Source organism: Panicum virgatum, chromosome 9N (assembly GCF_016808335.1).
Source record: "Panicum virgatum strain AP13 chromosome 9N, P.virgatum_v5, whole genome shotgun sequence".
NCBI classification, from domain to species: domain Eukaryota; kingdom Viridiplantae; phylum Streptophyta; class Magnoliopsida; order Poales; family Poaceae; genus Panicum; species Panicum virgatum.
Window position 1 is genome coordinate 62,094,061 of NC_053153.1, and position 17,854 is coordinate 62,111,914.

Consider the following 17,854-nt stretch of genomic DNA (forward strand, 5'->3'; position numbering starts at 1 on the left):
CTAGAGCAAGACACGAAGAGTTTTTTACATGCATTCTTTAATGATGGGATTTTCTACAACATATTTTTATGTTTGCCTTGTAGGAGATCAGACCTGGAGCACGCCGCTGGGTGAGGTATGCTCTCGAGAGCTGCTTACCTAGTTGTCATTTTTACGGCATTGACAACTCAGCGTGTTTTTGGCAGCACATCTAGCTCTCAGTCCCGGGAGCTGGACATCAAAAACTACTCAACGTGGCTTCTACGGCTCGCCTAGGTCGCAAGCTCGGGGGCTGAACACTGTAGAACTTCTCGATGCTATTTCATGTGAAGACTAGAGGCGAGAAAAATTATATAGCATGTGCCACGATTTGGATCCTTAATTCCAAATCTTGGAATTTGGATTCAAGACTCAAGGGCTGTGGGACACGTGACATCGACGAGTCATTTTTTCAAATTTTTGGAAGATGAAAGCCAGAAGATTGAAGACTGATTTGACCCTCAGCCTGATTCTACGATTCAACCTAAGGCTTGGGGGATACTCTATATGGAGCTCGAGTTCATCGCGCGCCATATAAAAGAAGATTTTTGGGGTTTGAGCACCTCACAGCCTTGATGCAGCCAAGGAAGTACTCGGAAGATCACTCGAAGCACTCAATGGAGCAATCGAAGCAATCGAAGCACTTGAAGATGCCTCGGAAGTGCTCGATACCTGTAGTACTCGGATAATACAAAGTGCTTGGGGGCTTGTCAGAGATAGATCTATGGGTGTCTGCAAGGAAGGAAGAAACCAGACTCAAACTAGGATTGTTCTTTAATCCTCCTAGGATTCTACTTTGTAATCCTCATAGAACTTCTATCTTGTAACCGACTAGTATCCCACCCCTGGACTATATAAAGGAGGGTGGGGTACCTAGATCGGTATGGCTCAACAGAGCACAACACCCCAGCGCAAGGCGTAATATACCAAACCACCACACATGACGTAGGGTATTACGCTATTCCGGTGGCCCGAACCTATCTAAATTTGTATCTTGTGTCCTTGTGTTTACCTTCAAGTTTCAGATTCGGTGATCTATCTCCAAGCAATCTCCTACCTTAGGGTATCCCTAGGTAGGCTGACGGTAAAAACACCAACATCGGCTTCCTCCTATAAATCTGAGTAGTTGTCGAAGATGGGCACCTCCCGGCAAGCGGTGGCATCCTCATCTCCGAGCTTGAGTAGACGGTCCAAGTCCTCCTCCAGTGCAAAGAGAGAGATGGTGTCAGACCCGGGGCAGCGGGACTACTCATAGGCATAGAATATTCTAGAATAAGGGATAGCGTATGGATGTACCTTACCTCTTGTAATTACCCGAATAGGCGTAGAACTAGCGGCAGTACAAGGAAACTACCCGAGCGGGTTGTAGTGGGACTCCAACAGTACTCGGCTAGGACTTTCCATGTAACCCTGTCCCCCCAGAGTATATAAGGGCGGGAAGGGACCCCCTCAAAACACATCAACACCTAAGGCAATACAAGCAACCACACAAGATGTAGGGTATTACGCACCTCGTGGCCCAAATCTGTCTAAATCCTTGTGTTCCTTGCACCATCAAGTTCCAGAGCTAGTCTATCCCTACCTACAATCCTACTGCTAAGGGTATCCCTGAGCAGGTTTGGCGGCTAAACACCGACAGCTGGTGCGCCAGGTAGGGGATTCGGCAAGTTCATCGGAGAATTCGATGGCCGGATCAAGCAACGCCAACAACGTGCCTGAGGGCACAACCCTTATTTTCGGTTCCTGGGCTTGCACTGTTGATGGATCGGGTGGCTTCTCTAGTCACCTCATCACGCCCAAAACCCCAGAATCAAAATTTGACGACCAATCCGCCAAAACCGGCAGTATTGTCGAACTCGGCGAAAATCAAGTTCTACCTGAGCTCGATTCGGAGATTACTGAGAAAGTGTCGACTCCAACTTGCAATCCATGTGGCCTTTCGGTCCATTTGATCAAACCAACTTGCAATCCACGGTTTAGAGGCAATGTGAGCATGTCACTTCACTCCTGGATCAAAGACATGGCACAGTGTGTAGAGATGCCAGGCCGGCCGACCTAGGGGAGGCCGGTCGGCCTGAGATTTGGCCCATTTTTCCTGATTTTTAGTACATTAGTTCCTGCAACCACAACTCATCCAAAACTTGTTGCACTTGTTAGAAATAAGCAAAATATGTATGGAACATGGAATAAAGCTCATGTTATTCCTGAGGTTGACGGTCAAAATGGGAAATAATGGCCGTCAACAACCCCCTAATCTCCAGGAGTACATTACTGCAAAAAAAATATATCAGATTTAAAAGTACTCGATATAGAGACAAAAACCTGCAACAGAGCATCAAGAAACTCACGCAGGTGCCCTCTGCATAGAGAGCTTCTTCATGGAGAACTTGGGGAGGGGCCAGTGATTAGAGCCCTACTCCCACTGTCCCTGGCATCACCATCGTTGGAACTACTCGCCGGTGCAGTTTTCTGCGGCTGGGTAGTTCCCGTCCCCTTTGACGAGCCCGCTAGGGTGGAATGGACCTTCGATCCTACCCCAGCATCACCCCCAGATGCCGAAGTCCGCGACATCTTGCCCGCCGGACTTAAAAAATAAAAAACAGCTTAAGAAAAGCAAGTCGATGAAAACTTCTTGATTGCAAAAAATAGCTTAAAACATACCTGTCGACAGCAGACTGCGAAGTGCTTCGACGCTTTCACGCGACTGACCGGGTACCTTTCGGGTGATCCTCCCGAGTACCCTTGCTTGGGCTGGGGCTACGCTCCCCACCCTCATCATCACCAGCCTCTTCTCCATCCTCTGCACGACCAAATTCAATATCAGAACTATCTATGTAACTTTCCATAGAATAAGTTTCTTCTGGATTCGGTTTTGGTGGTGCATGAGCGCGGGGAAAAAGGTAAAAAAAAAAGGACGATAAGTGCCTAGCAAGGGAGGTCAGCTTCTATACACATCCACGTCCTCCTGCACAAAAGCAAATTCTATTAAGAATCTTGCTAAAGCAAAGTACGCGACAAATGGAAACCAACTACTTTGGTTCATACTAGTTTCGGAGGATTCGCCGCAGAAAAGGTATCAGGGATGATCGGCACATGCTTTACATTCTTAAGTAGTCGCCGTACTCGACTAAAGACTTCTCCGTTTGAGATTTCTTCTACCGAGTACCGCGATGGGTCACTTGTTCCTTGATACTGGAAGCCGAATGTCTCCCGAGCCTGTAATGGCTGGATTCTTCTTTTCATCCATTCGAAGATGACATCATCCCCGGTTATATGCTTTTGCCTTAGCTGGCAATCCTATCGAGTAGTTTCAGGATTTGGCTGTCATCTACTGGTTTCTTATTCCATTCAGGCCTCTGAATTGGGGGGCCTGGGGTAATCACTGGAAGCGTCTCGCCATGGTTTGCCATGTACAACCACCTTGGCTTCCAATCGATTACTTTATTAGATAGTTTATAAGGGATATAAACCTTATCCTTCCCCTGTCTAATCTGTAGGCCCGCACCACCAACTACATCTAATTTGATGGAATTTGGCTAGGGCTTAAGATGGAAAAGAAAACAAAAGAGCTCGAAATGGGACTCGATGCCCTGAAAAGCTTCGCACAAATGTTCGAAGATAGAAAGATGAACGAAAGAATTGGGGGTCAGGTGGTGAAGCTGGACCTTGTAATAGGACTGGAGCCCAGAAAAGAAACCTGAACAAGGGAGCCCCAATCCCCATTCAAAATAAGGGGCAAAAGCTATAATCTCGCCTGTATTTCCATACGGACGTTCTTGACCCAAGGCAGGACGCCATTGGATTATGGATTTCACCAGTAAAAGACCCTCGGATACAAGGGATTCCAAGTCTGAGTCCGAGCACTTACTTGGTGTCCATCCCTTGTCGCGGGTAGGCTCCACCTCCACATCCTTGCCCTTAGTCGATTTCTTGGGAGCCATTGGAAAGTTCACTGGTCTCTTCACGCGGATGCACTGGCTAACCCTAATCCAAGAACTGGGCACTAGGGAGGGCAAGGAAAAGATTTAGATCTAGAAATGACGAGAAGAGCAAAAATAGATCTAAATAGTACAAGTGAAGAATGGCGGCTGGTGGGGTAAAACCTAATTTACCGCACTATTAAATAGTAGTGGCAGTGGCAAAATGGTAAATATCAGGAAGTCTGAGAGTCCGTTACCGTTTGCGATAAAAACGGGATTTTCTGAGACATTTCTTTTTCTGAAATTACATTCTGGAAAAGAAAACACTCAAATCCCTTGACAACTACTCAACATAACTTTCCTTCTTTTGGGATTACATTAAAGTCAAGAGAAAGTACCCGGACATAGTAAACTACTCGATAGTATCAATCGAGTACTTATTCTAAGCTTTACAATGACTCGGACCTGCACGCACACCTCCTGGATCTCCTGGGCGAGGCCGGCTGCAGCTACATCAGCCCGAGGCCGTTACAAAGCACAAACTTGTTATTCCCCACTAAGGGAATAATCATAATCGTATTCTGGGAGAAAAGTTTCAAGTGCAAGGAGGCAGATTACAGTAAGCGCCTCAAAAGTCCTCTTCTTGCATTTTGCAAAGGAATTTCTCCTTCTCCCTGAATACGTTGTGACAAGATTAAGTCTCCTCACCAGAGATGTTAGCTCTTGGGAACTTCTGTACTGGAAATCCCAAGAGTATGACACAACTAGATGCAACCCGTCCACAGAGAACCTCTCTCATTGGAATATGACAGGAAATGATTTTCAAAATGGATCCGATGAGGGCAGTGGGGTTGCAGGGTTTGGCAGCAGAGACTTCCCTTGCCACTCGCAGGTACTCTTCTAGCATCTTTTGCTAGAAAACACTACGCAACTTTCAGGAGGGCGAGAGCTTCCTAAACAAGAACACCAATTGCGAGCCATGTCTTCAGTGGAGTGGTGCTTCTGGCGAGGCCTCTTGCCCACTTTTTATAGCCGCATGGGCTTCACTGGACAAAGACCCGTGAACACTATAGATATATGCAGCAATCACAGGTGTAATAGTGCAGATTCTCTACACAGTGAATGTCCATGTGAGCGTACAGCAAAGAGATAAACATCCCGGATTTTATTTTCGAGGATATCACGGGTGCAATCAGTGTGGCATATCCAATCGTATTATTTTTCTGGGATATTTCCCGAAAAACAGATCTTTTCGGATATCGAATCTGATTAAACTTGCAGATATTCTTGGAATAAAATCAGATGCCACGAATTAGATCCTTAATTCCAAATCTTGGCTCGGGGGCTACCCACAAGATACGGGATTTTGATTTAAGGCTCGGGGGCCGCGGGATATGTGGCATCAGAGATTTATTTTTCAATTTTTTTGGAAAATAATGAAGGAAAAAGACTAAAATGACCCTCAGCCTGATTCTGCGATTCAACCCCAGGCCCAGGGGCTACTCCATATGGAGCGCGAGTACTTCGCGCAGCATACATGATCAAAATTTCGGGGCTTGAGCACCTCACAACCTTGAAGCAGCTGGAAGTACTTGGAAGACTACTCGATGTACTCGAAGGAAGGACTAGAAGCAACCAGAAGGATGTTCGGACAACTTGAAGTACTCAAAGATGCCTCGCCAAGTACTCGACGCCTGCAGGACTCGGCTACGAAGAGCTCGGGGGCTTGCAGGACTAGGCTACGAAGAGCTCGGGGGCTTGTCAGACTCGGCTACGAAGACCCGGGGCTTGTCAGACACCTGCATGACTACTCATAGGTATAGAATGTTATAGAGTAAGGGATAGAGTATGGATGTACCTTACCTCTTTTGTAATTACCCGAATAGGCATAGAACTAGCTGCCGTACAAGAAAACTACCCGAGCGGGTTGTAGTGGGACTCCAACCGTACTCAGTTAGAAATTTTCATGTAACCCTGTCCCCCCAGAGTATATAAGGGCGGGCAGGGACCCCCTCAAAATACATCAACACCTAAGGCAATACAAACAACCACACAGGACGTAGGGTATTACGCATCTCGCGGCCCGAACCTGTCTAAGTTCTTGTGTTCCTTGCACCATCAAGTTATAGAGCTAGTCGATCCCTACCTACAATCCTACTGCTAAGGGTATCCCTGAGCAGACTTGGCGGCTAAACACCGACAGATGGACTCAGCAATCTTCTGGTAGATAGAAGCCGCGTTGCGTAGCCCGAACGGGAGTCAGGTGCGCAGAATGTTAGATCGGGTAGAATCCGCTCCAAGAGTTGGTGGAGTATGAGTCGAAATCGCGTCGAAAATGAACTCCTCGATCTTCTTAGTGAGGTCAGTAAGCAACATCTCACTAAGGTTGACGACGATGGAGCTGCTCTGCCATGCCAAAGAGGCCTCCGGCTCCTTGGGGTTGTCTAGGTGACTGTCATAGCCACCTGAGCCGTTGGCGACGCAGATCCAGGAACCGACGACGAAAGTGGTGGCTTGCTCAGGCACGGCGTAGTTGAATTTGAAGGGTGCCATCGAATTTGACGGATGACCTTCGATAAAAACCCCTATCTGTCGCGTCAGCTATCGGTGTTTAGCTGTTAAGTCCACCGAGGGACCCCCCCAAGGTGGTAGTTTGTAGGTAAGGTGTCGCCGTGGTCTGAAACCGATAGTGCAAAAAATACAAAACTTTAGACAAGTTCGGACCGCCGAGAGTGTAATACCCAACGACCTGTGTGTTGCTTTGTATTGTGCGTTTGGTTTGTATTGCCTTGGAGATTGATGTGTTTTGAGGGAGTCCCTACCCGAGTTAGGTGCCATACCCGAGTACTACTCGGGTAGTTTCCTTCTATTCGACTAGTTCTACTTCAGGTAGTATAATAGGATAAGGTACAAGTCATCCCTTATTCAAAACACTCTGTGAGCTGTTCCACTGCCTCGAATTTGACATAGAATACTGTTGAATCAGTCGAATTCAGTCGGCAGGCCTTTATCTCGAGTTTAAAAAACCTCGAATTATACTTATATATATACAAGTACGGCCACATAATCGGATGGCACTCTTGCTCCACTCTCACTCTCTAGAGTCTAATGCTCTCGCCATGAACCAAGAGATCCAAATAACCAAGCAGCTGTCGCAACAAGAACTGCTTCCAGAAGATGGCGTCACCGTTCAAGATCACACGTCCCAAGACCAGCAACAACAACGGGAGCAAGCCGGTGGTGCTGCCGGCCGCCAACACCAGAGTAGCAAGCTCACGGTCCTCCCACTCGTCTTCCTCATCTACTTCGAGGTGGCCGGCGGTCCATACGGCTCCGAGCGGGCGGTCCGCGCGGCGGGGCCCCTCTTCACGCTCCTGGGTTTCCTCGTCTTCCCCTTCTTGTGGGGCGTCCCGGAGTCGCTCGTCACCGCCGAGCTCTCCGCCGCGCTCCCGGGCAACGGCGGCTTCGTCCGGTGGGCCGACCTCGCCTTCGGCCCGCTGGCCGGCTCTCTGCTCGGCACGTGGAAGTATCTCAGCTGCGTCATCAACATCGCCGCGTACCCGGCCCTCGTCGCCGACTACCTCGGCCAGGTCATCCCCGCCGTGGCCGGTCCGAGCAGGGCACGCACGGGCACGGTGGTCGGCATGACTGTGCTCCTGTCCTTCGTGAACTTCAACGGCCTGAGCATCGTCGGGTGGGGCGCGGTGGCGCTCGGGTTCGTGTCCCTGGCGCCGTTCGTGCTCATGACCATGGTTCACCTTATCACCGATAGATTTCCGATAATTCCGATATTTCTGTTTTACCGGTGAGCATCGATAGAATTAGTTTATCATCTAAAAATATCATTGTTTTAAATTTAACACTCCATTCGACTAACCCACAAGTTTGTGCACATACTTTTTACCCACTATAACGAGTAAAAAGAGCATGTAACCATCTTTTAATCCTAATCCATTCATTTGCTTTTATTCCACCATCCAATTCTTCATATTCTAGTGAGAACCGACGTAGCAGACATGTCTCCCTACCGGCTATTTCCTTTCATTTTTCTATGTTATTATGTATAGTTTTTTAGGCTAGATGGTTTGAAAAAAAAATCTAAGTTCATTTCTACACAAAATGAGAGTTTTTTCTCTAAATTTTGTCCGAAAAAATTTCTCTATCACCGATAGAATTCCGATATATCCGATATTCCTGTTTATCACCAACCTCCGATATTTTTAATTTATCGATAAGGTAAACCCTGCTCATGACAGGGATCGCAGCGCCCAAAGTGCGGCCGCGGCGGTGGGCCGTGCAGGTGACGGGGAGGAGGAAGGACTGGCGGCTCTTCTTCAACACGCTGTTCTGGAACCTCAACTACTGGGACAGCGCGAGCACGATGGCCGGCGAGGTGGAGCGGCCGGAGCGGACGTTCCCGCGGGCGCTGGCGGTGGCCGTGGTGCTGATCGCCGCCGGCTACCTGCTGCCGCTCATGGCGGCGATAGGCGCTACGGACGCGCCGCTGGAGACGTGGGTGAACGGCTACCTAGCCGATGCTGCCGGTACGTACAAATTGCCTTTAGGTGCAATCAAGAATCTCCAAACTGTCCCCTCAAGAAAAAAAAACTCCAAACTGCCTCAAGTATGGTCGTTAGAGACAAAAAAAAACCGATTCCTTATAAGTACTGCTCCGTATTGGTAAAGGAATTCGTTTAGGACAGCGACACGGTCTCCAAAATACAATTTTAATCTTTTATTTTTTTAAAATATTTATAGAAAAGTGATATATGTAAATTTTTATGAAAGTATTTTTCGAGACATATCTATTCATATAATTTTCATATTTTTAAATTCAACAACTTAAAAATTATTGATGATTTATATTCCCAATGTTTGATCAAAATCTTGTCCAAAACGACTTCCTTTACCAATATGGAGGGAGTATAAGTTGTTGCTGATGGTCTTATAATTATGAACCGAAACAGTTCCTTAGTTTTAGTGATCTCCATCTTCTTCCGAGTGACGGTTCGGTTCAAACAATGTTAAAAGATAATCTTTAAAATTTACTAATCACTTCATCAACAAAACTTTAGGAAAATTTGTCACTCCCTTGTTGGGTCATAAAAGAATAATGTTTTAGAGGAACACAAATACACAATAAGTACAGGGCAAAGCAGGGAAAATGGGTCGGGTCGACAAATTCAGACACTGTAGCATAATATAGCTGGAAGGTTATGTTGGTTTTATATTGCATCAGAGGTGGTGCTGAAATAGTACATGTAGTCGACGGAGTGATCTGTGTTGGGAAATCTTGCAAAGGAGTAAGAGGGTTCCGTTTTTAAGGTTGTAAATTTCAGGCCCGCAACCTTACTGTGCCTTTAATTTGCTGCTCGGCGATCCTTGATGGAATCCTTCGCTATACCCAAGCTAGTAGGCTTCAAAAAAATATATATTGCTTTCAAGATTGAGAGATCTTGGTGTATTATCTGTGTATAGTCTCACAAACATATTATATAATGGATGAAATTTTACTAAAGTAGGATCATTCAAGGTATTGCCGCCAAATCTATTCATCGCGCGCGTGATATTTGGCCGCCGCATCGCAGAAGCTCGCGCTCGCCCCTCCCCTGTTCATCTTCTTCCTCTAGATAGGGGAGGGGTGGCGGGAATGGGTGGTAGGTGGGTGGAGCGGCCGCCGGCGAGGTCGCCGGCGGCCGGGGTGGTGGAGGGCGGCGGCGGCCTTATGATTCAGGTTGCTAGGGGTGGGGCGGTTCCATGGTCGCTGGCCATAGAGGAGGGGGTGGGGGGCGGCGGCGACTAGGCGGTGGTGACGGTTCGGCCGGGGCTAGATGGCCGGTGGGCGGTGCCGGCGGCGGGGGCGATGAGAAGGCGGCGGCGCGTGACGGCGAGCTAGGTTAGGGAGGGTGGCGGCGGAGACGCCGGGGGCGGCGCCGGAGCCCGGGAGGCGGGGGAACAAGGCGGGGCGAGCACGGCGGCCCTTCTGCGATGGGGAATCCTTCCCATCACACCTGCGATGAATAGAAGCCCCCGGTATTGCCCCCTGATTTGAGGAGTTCAAGTTAGAAACCTAGTGTTGTTTCAGGCATCATCGGAGGCTCCTGGCTCAAGTACTGGATCGAGGCCGGCGCGGTACTGTCGTCGATCGGCATGTTCGAGGCCCAGCTAAGCAGCGGCGCGTACCAGCTGCTGGGCATGGCGGACTTGGGCCTGCTCCCGGCCGTCCTGGCGCGGCGCGACACCCGCTTCCGCACCCCGTGGGTGGCCATCGCCGCCTCCGCCGCGGTGACGCTGGCCGTCTCCTTCCTCAGCTTCGACGACGTCGTGGCCTCCGCCAACGTCCTCTACAGCCTGGGCACGCTGTTGGAGTTCGCGGCATTCCTGTGGCTCCGCGCCAGGCGGCCCGAGCTGAAGCGGCCCTACCGCGTGCCGCTCCAGCTGCCCGCGCTAGCGGTGATGTGCGCGGTGCCCTCGGCGTTCCTGGCGTACGTGTGCGTGGTGGCCCGGTGGAAGGTGCTCGCGCTCACGGCGCTGGGCGTCGGCCTGCACGGCGCGATGAAGCTGTGCAGGTCCAGGGAGTGGCTCAGTTTCAACACCGCCGTGGTTACCGTTGCCGCCGAGGAAGATCGCCGAGGGGATGCGTCTGCCGGAGACCGGGTGTGAATGAACTGTCAACCCCCCGGGGGTTCATGGGTTCATATCCAGCAGTTCTTCTCTCGTGGTGTGGTGCGAGTTGTTAAGATGTAGATTTGTTGTAAGTTGTATGATGAAAAATGTGCCGCAGCCACATATATACATTGCGCATGTTGTACTATATTTCAGCACCTGGAATTCTAAATTTCTAAGTCCAGAACAACAATGGGGCGAGAACCAAGTGATCAGCAGAGTTGGCTTCCAGGTAACGCGCGTTGCTGCGATCGAATTGATCCTGAAGCGCACCGTCTCATCCCGTCCACCCCACCCGTGCCGGCTAGCGCCCTCGCTGCGCAAGTCCCCAGCATGCCATGCGTGCGGCCACCGCGGGGGTGCCGACACCGGCAACTTCCTGGGCACCCCCACCGGTGGACACGGTCCCCCGCCAGTTCTTGTGCGCGCGGCTCGGAGAGACTCCGCTGGAGCTGCTCGGACTTCTAGTAGCTCCCTCCGAGGACGGCGAGGAGGAGAGGAGGGGGAAGGAGGGTGGCAGCGGCTGGGGATCGGGTCGCCACCCCAGTGGGTAGCGATGCGGGGGCTTTAGTGCTGGTACTATCAACCACGCTGCGGGCATAGGTGTTCCATGATCGCTGTATGTATCATGTATGTCCCCAAACTTACCCTAATACGATCTCGATCGTATGCTTGCTCGAGAGATGGCAAGATAGCACGATGGAGTTTGCAACCAAGAACAGGCCTGATGGAATGCAACACGGCAACATAGCAGGTCATGTGTTGGCATGCGGAAGGCCTGATCATAAGGCAGCATTCTTAAATGACTAGGTTCATACTCATGCGTTGCTACAGGACAGCAAAAAATTTGTACAAAAAATACATAGATCGCACGATAAAATTAGTGAAATAAAATACCAACTTTAAGTGACATTTAATCCAATAAAATAAAGTTCCTGAAATTAATACAATCATAGAGGGCACGGTACGATAAGTCATGACACATTCATTCCAGAACATGTTAATAGTCTTCTCAGTAAGCACTCAATATTTTGCAAGCACCACAATGAGCAACAAGGGCACGATATGATCCGTTATGGAATGAATTTAATATTGTTTCTGAATCACAGGGAAATCGTTGGCCCTTTGAGTTAAGGCTACCCAACTCGCATGAAATGATTTCGCAAAAAAAAAACTCGCATGAAATGAATTCAGAGCTATACCATAAGAAACTTAGCTCTAGAAATTTCTCTCTAACACACCAGCTATGGGAGTTTCAGCAACCTGCAAAAGTAAATAAGAAATGTATTCATTATAAATACAGAAAGTGTGGGTGTTTTTCGTACTCTAAAAATTAGAATATAAGCTCTTTTTGTGCCAAGCTTCGCCTGATGCATTAGATAGGAGCATGGCAGTAGCAAGGTCAAGAGCTAACCCAAGGACCAGCAGAACACATATTCTCAAGCTGAAAAATGCAAAGCAGCTGAAAAACCTTAACCTAAACCGCATCCCTGTAATTTGCAAAACCAGAGCACCTATAAAGTTCTAAGCACCATTCTCCCATCAGCTTATCACCTTATATCTCGACGTGGTAGGTCATGTATGCGCAATGAAGGGAGTAGGCCTAGAAGGGACCATTACATCAGTAAAAGAAGTTGCAAGTGGAATGCAAACAGATAACAATAAGAAGAACACTCTGCTGTGCATGATGAGCGACTCAAGCTCAGCATGTCAAGATTATGCAGAGTTTTCATGAAAGTTTGTGAGAGTGTGTTATACACCTTTCAATCGTATTCCTTCTTTTAGAAAAATCTTATAAGACAATTTTATGCAGGAGTTAGCACAGTAGACTGGCTAATAGTGTAACAGCCAGTTATAAGCAGACCAACAGTTTAAAGGAGACAATTCCCAACAATAACATTTTTAAAGGAATAAGTTGTATGTAGTAATTGTATTAAAAGTAAGAAATGCCTTTCTCTTTGATTTTACAAGCAGATTATTTCAAAAAACTTTGTCTCCACTACATCATGGTCCGCTAAGTCAATTTACCATTCAATCTTTATTACTTAGCAGTCCTCACAACTTGCACTACTGGAAAAACACCTATTACTACCGGGCGGGAACCCCCGGTTAATGCCGGTTCCGCGCCCGGTACCGCCTGGCCAGTACTAAGTGCGCCGTCATTTAGTACCCGTCAGGCTGCCCGGTACTAAAGAGCCACTTTAGTACCGCTTGCCACGCAGGCGCCTGGAGCAGCCATTTAGTACCGGTCAGTGATATCGACCGGTACTAAATGTCTTTTTTTTTCTTTTCTGATTTTTTATTTTTAGGTTTCAACTAATTCGTATTTGTGGATGTTTGCGTATTCGTATTTGTGTACGTTTGCATATTCATATTCTTGTACATCTGCATATTCGTATATATTCGTATCTACCATACAAGAGAATACATTTATTATAATTATATACACTTGTAATATTATATGTACTTCTAATATATGATAATAATGCACTCGGGATTCATAATATATTTACAAGTTGTCATGCACATAAGTTTTGTTCGACAAATTTGTACAAGATACTAAGTCTCCGTGTTCGCACAAGAAAATGGCACGACTGCGAGGACCGGTCTGGTCAAGTTGCTCAAAATGCAAAATAGACTTCACCATTGCGTAGATCTCGTCGAGACGATCAATATTCATATGTAGAATGTCCGATTTGGACTCCGGATGAGAGAGATATTGCTTCGGGAAGTTCTGCACCCCGGCAGACCGGTCAGACCGGTCTACAGGAGCAGTCAGACCGATCCGGACAGTCCAGACCGAGTTAGGAGTTGTATTTTAGCACGGAATTAATTAGGGTTTTGACTCCTAATGGGATAAGATCATCCCTCCCTATAAATATAAAGGGTCACGGCCGATTGAGGAGATACAACCCAATCGAACCAATCAAATACATTTATCCTTATCGTTTTTACCTTTCTTCCTCGTTACCCTACTTTTCCAACCTCGACATGATGTTCTTCTCTCGTCTCCATGGCTTTTGTGGACACCCTATCTGGCCTGCCGAGCCTAGGGCAACCCTACGCGCGCTTACCCCGACGGGGTCCCTCCCGGGCGAGCGTTCGTCGGATCGTCGCCGTTGTGCACAGCAACCGGTCTGACCAGTCCAGATAACCGGTCTGACCGCCCCACGTAGGAGGTGTTGCAAGGATCTCCTCCTCGCGCCGCGCGACCTAGCGTGATTGTGTGTTGGCCCGTAAAAGGCATCAACACAAATTGGCGACTTCGCTGGGGAAAAGGTGTTTCGATTTTGCATAACCGAAATCAAGCCCTAGCAATATGGTGCAATCTAAAGACATACCTATGGCGATGACTTTTGAACTATGTCAAGAGATTCTTCGAGTACAGATCGACCTGAGTTTTTATTGATGGATGGAGAACAAAGGATCGCCATCATACCACGATGTTCTGAGAGAGGTACTGTCTACAACTATTTTATCCAATAGTGATCGTATTTATATCAAGTATTTGCTTGGTAAACCTGAACTAATTGATATAGTGGATAAAGTATATCCAATTCCTGTTATTCAAAAGTCGGCTATTGAGAAGCCGACCAATAATCCTTGCAACGATTTGCCAACTTATGATGTTATTGGTCAAGATACAATTCGGTTGTCTCAAGCCGAATTTGTTAACCCAAGATCCCCTGGCAAAAGCACAGAGACTAAATCTAGTACTTCAATACTCGGGGGGCAATAGAATAAAGGCAAAGGTTTCGGTTGCATCGCGACCAGTCTGACCGGTCTTAAGACCGGTCTAACCAGTTCATCTAGGGTTTTGCAAAATAAATCAAAACCTAAGATGGTTAAGCCCAAAAAACCTGAGATTGGTGTTTGGAAAACCGTTGAATCCAAAGACTGTCACAAGCATCAAACGGAAAAGCCGAAGCCCTTTCTTGGAGATCTTCCGGCTAAATCCAAAAAACAAAATAATGATACTAGTCGGCTAAAACATCCAAAGCACTCAAGATCTACTCCAAGACAGCAATTCCATGATCGGAATCGGCAACAGAATAATTTTTCTAATTCAATGTCGTTTCCGTCACATAGGTCACCTATATCTTTGCCATGCGGATCTTATTACGGCATGCCCTGTTTTTATCCATCATGGCATCGTAATTCATGTGTGCCGCCTCTTCCTAGATATTTGTGTCCAGATTATATTACCTATAGGGAGCCGGTAATTAGTAAGCCATCACCTACCAATAATGACCATTTTGATCAAAAAGATCTATCCAAACAGAAAAAGAAATTCAAGGTGATCAAACAAGTGTATCGTGTCAAAAAAGATGGACGATTGAACAAAAATTCGGATTTGACACAGGATAAAGAAAAGCCGACCGTTGAAAAAACATCGGCTAGTTCTGTTGACCCAATTGTCCCCAATAATGAGTGTATCCAAAATAATATAGCTGATTAAGAGACAAGTTCGGCTGGGGGGCAAGATGAAAAGCAAAGTGCTAGATCTATAACGATCGGTCACACCGGTCCTGCAACCGATCCGACCGGATCATCTGAGAATTTTGGGAACAGCCCCAAAACTATGATAAAGAAAAAACCAAGCTTTGACGAGCTACTACGCAACTATCAAAAGATAGCCGAAAAGAAACATATTAAACGGCTAGAAGGGAATCAAAGAAGAAATTATGCCTCGCCATGAACAAAGGAAAATCAACACCATTGGCGATCATCTCATTGGTATTCATCGTTTATTCCATCAATGCATGTGCCATGGAGTGGATATTCAGGTACATTCGATTCTAGTCCGTGGTCTTGTTATGATCCTTGGTTGGTATGTTATGACTATCAACATCTTGCTTATACTTTATCAAGGAGTCATGATTTATATGATTGGCCACCATGGCCGTATCAAAATTTCTGTCATTAATATGTGCTCAGATGTTCAAAAGCCGAAATAATAGTTTCATACATGTTTTTATTTGCTAGCATCTTATTTCGGATACATTAGAATGCATAAGAAGAATAGAGAAGCACAAATGGCCGATGTATTGTTCATCATCGTCCTTCAGCAATTCTGATCATGGAGAATGTTTTGGCACGCAAGCTTTGCCATAAAACAGGGGGGCATATGTTCGCATAAGAAAATGGCACGACTGCGAGGATCGGTCAGACCTGTCCATAAAACCGGTCAGACTGTTCTAGTCAAGTTGCTCAAAATGGAAAATAGACTTCACCATTGCGTAGATCTTGTCAAGACGATCAAAATGCATATGTGGAACATCCGATTTGGACTCCGGATGAGAAAGATATGGCTTCGGGAAGTTCTGCACCCCGAGCGGTCAGACCGGTCCGGACAGTCCAGACCGAGTTAGGAGTTGTATTTTAGCACGGAATTAATTAGGGTTTCGACTCCTAATGGTATAAGACCATCCCTCCCTATAAATATAAAGGGTCACGGCCGATTGAGGAGATACAACCCAATCGAACCAATCAAATACATTTATTCTTATCGTTTTTACCTTTCTTCCTCGTTACCTACCTTTTCAACCTTGACATGCTGTTCTTCTCTTGTCTCCATGGTGTTTGAGGATGCCCTAGCTGGCCTGCCGATATTAGGGCAACCCTACGCGCGCTTGCCCCTACGGGGTCCCTCCCGGGCGAGCGTTCATTGGATCGTCGCCGTTGTGCACGGCGACCGGTCTAACCGGTCCAGATAACCGGTCTGACCGCCCCACGTAGGAGGTGCTGCAAGGAGCTCCTCCTCGCACTGCGCGACCTAGCGCGAATGTGTGTTGGCCTGTAAAAGGCATCAACACTCCGCCTCTTCATCGCTGATGTCCTTATTCGGATCCACTCGACCCACACTTATCCTAGGATTTGCATAAAATTCTCCTTTGGATTTATGACCTCATCTAGCAGGAATCCACAGATTGATTCTTGAATTGCTTTGATTATCTCCGGTTCGATGAGGGCCTCCGCCATAGCAGTAATCTGTCAAGTGCAACACCAATATTTTCAATTAATACCTAGATGGAATTAAATGCAAGTAATGGTTAGTAATGTTGTTCTACGTATATTGTATTCATATTGTGTCATCGAGTCGCGGGTGCAAAAACCTTGCATGTGCTCACATACATAGTAGCCACATAGGTTGTTTCCTTGCTTCTGTCTCAAACACTATATATATATATATATATATATATATATATATATATATATATATATATATATATATATAGATGGGTTATGAAATATTCATGTTGTTTAAAGAAATGACAGTAGATGTGTGATATGTATTCGTACCAGAAAGTTAGTGTTGAATTCTAGCTGGCATGGTGTTGACGTGATTCATATATGTTTTTTGAGGAAGCGAGCCCATGCCCTTTGAATGATGTTTATGATGTCTTGGTAATAATATGTTGGCTTCCTCAAGGAGTCGTATACCCGAACTCGGCATTTATCGATCTCGATAATAAGAAGGATCTAGTGGAACCTGTTTCAGACACATATATGTATAAGAAATGTTGGATATATGTACACATATATATATAGTCAAGTCAAGAAAAAAGGTAAAGAACTCATTCGAAGTTGTACGGTAACAGAATGTATTGACAAGTATTCTGCTTATGCCATGCCCTGAATATGTTGTTCTCAGTCCGATTAGGCCATTGGCTGACACTCTCCTCATGTATATTATATGGGTCTATGAAGCCGACGTGGTAGATCCCATTTTTCTGGCATTCTTGCACCTTCATCCTACATGATTAAAAATGAAGGGAGCGGATGAAAAAACACATAATTAGTAGAGCTAGAGTACTATACAAATGATAGGAAACACTTATATAGAAAACACACTGAGGAGAGACTTGTCTAAGGTGTGTTGATGGTATAGATCATAAAGTTTTTTAAATTCAATCCATACATCATCCATCCCACGATGGAAATGCCTATCTTCAACTCGTGCATGGAACACTACATCCTTCGTTGCACTTGCTTTCATATACCATGCATGCAACTCACGCATCCTAGTTGGCAGCCGCGGAATCAACTCTTCCCACATGAGAGGTTCCCCCAACTTGAATGATTTTTTGTTTGACCCTGGGTGAACCTTGATTTCTCCCCCTTGGAGCTGAGCTTTTGTGAGGCCGCTTTCCAGCACAAATTGAGCAATAGCTTGATCCTTTTTGGAAAGCACTTTCAGGGGGGTATTGTTTGCTTGGATTGTTGTCCGAGCTGGGGAACTTGGTTGT

The 17,854-nt window shown here is 46.6% G+C and overlaps 1 pseudogene; it reads left to right on the top strand.

The window, feature by feature from the left end:
• Positions 1 to 7,042: 7,042 nt before the first annotated feature.
• LOC120691689 lies at positions 7,043 to 10,752 on the top strand (annotated as a pseudogene).
• Positions 10,753 to 17,854: the final 7,102 nt, after the last annotated feature.